The sequence below is a fragment of the Hyposmocoma kahamanoa genome, unplaced genomic scaffold (assembly GCF_003589595.1).
Source record: "Hyposmocoma kahamanoa isolate Upper Pololo Valley unplaced genomic scaffold, ASM358959v1 79, whole genome shotgun sequence".
Lineage (NCBI taxonomy): Eukaryota > Metazoa > Arthropoda > Insecta > Lepidoptera > Cosmopterigidae > Hyposmocoma > Hyposmocoma kahamanoa.
Window position 1 is genome coordinate 2879646 of NW_020653993.1, and position 5778 is coordinate 2885423.

Consider the following 5778-nt stretch of genomic DNA (forward strand, 5'->3'; position numbering starts at 1 on the left):
GTTTAAAAAAGTAACTTCTAGTACTTTTTAAAGGAAGCAAAATTTTCTATTATTTAGCACAATGCGCTCAAACAATGGGTGGATTTTATGCACGTTACTTCCTGTTTCTTTATAAAAACGAGTATTGTTCTTCAACAATTAATTTTAATTTTGTTTGCTTGTGAATATTAAAATTGTTCTTTGTATTAAATTTTTACTACACCTGCAGGGGTTACGCACATTGGGACACATGAGTCCCATGTTCGATTACTTGATTTACCAATTAAGGAAATGTACTATGAAATACTTATGCATACAAGTATAATATCGTTGACTAAACATTGATTTTTTGTAAGTTTCGAGATATTGGCATCTAAACTTATCCTTACCATAAACCATTTAAACCATTTATTTACCAAACACAGTAATACATACAGAACATAATAATATAACAATATTGTGGGAACAACAACAGTGCGTGGAAGGAACAGGCTCAGTATAAATCTTTGTGGCTGTATGCCTCGAGGCACTGATTTTCAGCCTGACCTTGTTGACACATCGTTTTTCAACATAATCCAATTTAACTACACCATCGCCACGATAAACATCGAATACGAATAATTATATCAGTTGAAATTATTAACAACATTTTTTTTAATTATTAATAACATTTTTTTTAAATGATGGTATGACTATGACTATGTACGAGTAATTTACATGTAACGTACAACAATATATTATTAACAAAATATTATATACCAGACAATATTCTCAGTTACACTTACGATGGCTCGCTGTCTGCTCTGTACCGTACATAACTAACGTAATCGACATTTTTAGCGAAATTAAGTTATTAACATATCTCTGCCGTCCACTAAGTAAAACGCGGTGACAAGTGGTCAAATATCCGTTTTAAATTGAAAAAGATAGAGCACAAAATTCTGTTTTAAAAACAGTTAAAATCAGTGATGAAAGAGACTCAGACTTTTAAGGCGTTTTATAACGACTCGACTTCATTTTACAGGACTCGACTCTAAAATTAATACTGGGGGTTCGAGTTTTTATTAATAAGACTCAGTCGTTATACTAAAAGACTCAAAAGACTTAAACGACTTGAATGACTTGAACGACTTGAAAGACTTAAACGACTCGAGTTGTTTGCAAAGGACTTATGCCTATTTTATGTCTTATTAAACCCAAAGTTTATAAATAAAAATGACGTAAGTAGTATGTAATAAATAATCACGTTTATTTACTTATAACAAAAATCATAACATAAATACCTTGTGGGTAGAAATAAAATCACGCCATTTGGCTCATGACTCGCGACTCCCGAGGCTGTGAGGCTTCAGTCGTTTTAGTCGTTTTAGTCCTATAAGTCTTTTAAGCTTCCTAGGTTTAAAAGACTTCGACTCGAACTAGTCTTCAGTTTTAGTCTAATGACTCAAGACTTGAGGGTTAAAAAACTAGACTAGTCGTGAGGCGTTGTAAATTAGTCGAATGTTTTAAAAGGCCTTAAAAGATTGAGTTTCTTTCATCACTAGTTAAAATTAGTTAACGTGTCAGACCTTTCGGAACTTTCCCTAACGATGCATAACTGAAATATCATTAAATAATTTCAATATTCTAAAACTCGGTTATGGCACACGCCGGACACTCCATACAATGGTCGAAAGTTACCTACTACATACAGCAAAGCGCTATCTGCACACGCGTAAAGGCGTGCGTATAGTGGCAGGGCTACCCATCACTTTTTCGTATCTATTACGTGATAAGATCGGCGTCTTAGCGAAAATTCTAACGCGAATCAATTATCTGTAATACTATTACTAAAATCCTACTAATAATTACACATGCTCATTAGGTACTTGTATCGATATAATCTGTATTTATATATTACTCTGCACTATATTAATGAAAAAAACAATAACCAAATGTGTTCTCGATTCTGTTTATCCCGATTAGATGACGATAAACAGCCGTACAGGGCATAATTGATAACACGACTAAGGACATGTTATATATTAAGGTTCGTAAGAAATAAATGAAAACTATATTCAAATATCAAAGCCGTCTTAGCGCGAAAACGGCTCCCCGGCAGCCTAGTTACAGTTCTGTCAATGTGTCCGTCAATATGTGGGGCGTGGTGCGGTATCTAAAGCTAGGGACGGAGAGTGTCCATTCTCGTTACTTTTTTGTTCTCTGGTTATGGTTTTTTATCAACCGACTTCAAAAAAATGGAGGAGGTTATACGTTCGGCTGTACGTATGTTTTATATATTATTTGATTTTAATTCGGGAGTTAATCACGTATAAAACATATTTTAATTACCTCGACGTTTCGGACATATTGCAACGTCCATGGTCTCGAAGGGACTGAAGTGGCGGGTGTCAGCATCTTCTACCCGTGCGAGTTTTTCTAATTACCCGCACTTGATCTTCATTGTTTATTTGTGCACTAGGATTCTCACTAGTTTTATGTGTTTTCAGACTGTCAATAGTGGACCGATTTTGAAACATAATGCTCTATACCGACTAGCTGGCAAACTTGTTGGTATAAAACATTGTTCTTAATTTCTCCTTACTTTCAGTCCTATTGTTATGCTGTATTTATACTGGTACATATTATCTAGATTAAAAAGGATAGTGTATTTAAATTTTTATCGAATTGATATTCAATTATTTTTTATGTGAAATTACTCCACTAGTTTGTTATAATTATTAACATTGGTTCGTTCAGTGGTTTAGTTGGTATAGCGTCTGGCACGGTATGCTAGAAGACGTCGGTTCGAATCCGGCCGGATCGAAAGAATTTTTTCTTTGTATTAATAATTATAACAAACTAGTGGAGCAATTTGACATAAAAAATAATTGAATATCAATTCAATAAAAATTTAAATAAAACAAAGTCCAAACTGTAAAATCCAACGTCCAGTTTGACTATACAAGGTACGTAATAATATTAACATTTTGGTTACGCGATACAACATTAAAATGAAAAATGCTGTAGTTATACTGAACGTTTAAGCGCGTCGGATTATGGGCAACCACTACACTTAACTGCTAATGGAAAAGAAAAGAAATGCGCGCTTATTTTGCTGTACTGTGGTATAAAAGTATAAGTCAACACCTCTGTGTTGTATCTCTGATACAATAACGCTCGTCTCCCATTGGGTCAACACAGACTACGGACGTAATTTTGTACATTCCAGAGGCCTTACCATGAACTCTTATTACAATTCAGTGTAGGTTCGTAACGTCTAGAAAGCGGAATGGTGATATGATATGCACTTCGTGTAACGCTGTCTCACAACGACTCATGTTAGGTCGTAAACTGATTTGCAATAAGAGTTCATGGTAAGGCCCCTGATATACCAAGAACATCCTCACGTTTCTATCCCGTTTAACTACCTGGTCCAATTTTTTTTAAACATTAGACAGCATCACATAAGTTGCTCTGATCACAAAGTAAGTATAACTAAAGCACTTGTGTTATGGAAATTGAAAACAAAGACAGTATCACAAACACTCAGGACCCGAGACAATATAGAAAACTTTCTACATTTACCCGATCGGGGATCGATCCCAGGACCTCAGAGATGACGAAACCATGAAAACCGATGTGCAAGCCACTCGAACACGGAGTTTGTCATACATTTGCACTAAAGACTTTGCATTCAGTAATGAGGAGATCCCAAGTTCAATCGCCGATTAGGAAATTAACTTTTGACGTCACGAGATAAATAATTGTAGGCCATATAATTATTTCTCCAGGCCCGGGAATCAAACCTGTTACCTCTGCGTGGCAGAGCAGCATGTTAACCGTTCGGCCACGAAGGCAGTTTTATGCGACGTGCCTGTACATAGCAGTTGCGGTACCACTCACAGATTCTAAATAGCAACGATCTAAGGGACGCTGCCATTGCGCTCGTCGCCCTGAGACATAAGTTGACAAGTCTCATTATGCCTTTAATTTCACCAGCACCTTAATAAATCCATGGCGATGTAGAGAACCAATTTCTATAATGACGTCACAATGTAAAAACAAGTGACAGTCACATGAAACGAACTGTATTCTACAGCCAAAGAGTTCCGTTTTCAAATGTTGTAATCACTTGTTAAATATTGTTTATGTAAGTGGTCAGTTCCGGAAACTTATAATACGCCCTATGTATATAGAGCAATACAGAATGTAAATTAAACTAATTAAATAAATTTAATAAATAATAAAATATAAAAAATTTATATGTAAAATCATAAATACAGTGTGTGATTAATATTTATTCAATTAAGTAACCAATATTATTATTATTTTGTCATATTAATTATATTTTAGTATTAAAATGTATACTTTAATTATTCTTAACTTATGTAATACTGTTATGGAAGAGCGGGGTTTTATTATAGGCATTATATGCTTAAAAGGAGATTCCTCCCACTAGAAAATAGACTAAAGCGTGTTAAGATAATAAAAGATTATTATTATTACCCTTACACTTCAAAACCGACACGCAGTAATGCTCACATCACCGCTTGGCGGCAGTACCTCTCTAGACGAACTCCTTCACAAAAAGCTATACTGCTACTAGAAACCAGCTCCACAGTCAATTGCGGCTGTGGCATAAGCTGAATGAAGTCCTTTTGCATACGCCACAACCGCACACATGACAGTACAACATTTGTAGTTGTTATATATATTGTATTTTTTGTTTTGCTCTTTGTTTGTTATTGTCTTATTTCATTTTATTTTCATTTTGTTTATTAAGTCTTTTTGTTTTGTTTTGCTTGTCTAAGTAGTATCAATTTTTTTTTTTTGTATCTATGTGTTGTGGCGTTGCAATAAATGTCTATTCTATTCTATTCTATTCTAAATCTAAATTCTCTAAAAATGTAAACTAAGCATGAATCGAAACTTCCTACTTGATTCATACTGAATGTAAAGCAAGCGTGCTCCCATCTACATTACCAATGTCATGGGAAGATATACGAGTAGTACAGTCCATTCATTACGGCCAGGAAGAAACTAACGACGCCAATTGGTTACTTTTGAAAAAACAAATGGCAGTGTTTCCTTTTCCTGTACATTGTAACCATGATTCGCGGAAGGCTTAATGACACGGGTCATGCGAGCGCCTCGTTTATTAATAAAAACAACACTGATTTAGTGTTACACCCTCTATTACATGGGGTGCAAAGAATAAGAAAATAATATTAACAATTACATACGAAACATACAGTTTACATACAGAAATATTGCATTTAAATTCATAGGAAAGTATTTAAATAAGTTAACTAAATATGTTGGTGAAATTACAGGCACATGGGACTTGCCAACTTATGTATCAGGGTAACAAGCGCAGTCAGTGGCAATGTCCCTCATATCTATGCGATTTAAAGCTCTGAGTGGCACTGCACCTGCTATGGACGGGCGTGTCGCTTACCAGCAGATGCACGACTTGTTTGTCCTGTCACTTTGTATCATAAAAATAAAAAAACTATGTTCGTACTTAATTATACTATACAGAGCGTTCCACGACTACGCCACACGGAAGGTAAGTACCTTAAACACCGTAACCGGGAATCGAAAACTTCTTTTGTTATGATTGAATACAAAGATCCAACACACAAAAAAAAATCCGACGACCAGGTGGGACTTGAACCCATGCTGCATGCAAATTTTTCTGTGTGTTCGATGTTTATGTTTGTTATTATGAACTTTTACAGGATCTGTGTTCTGACAAATAAATTAATTACGCGTTAAGAACGTGTCAAAGACGTTTCTATGAGAAACCAGACTGTA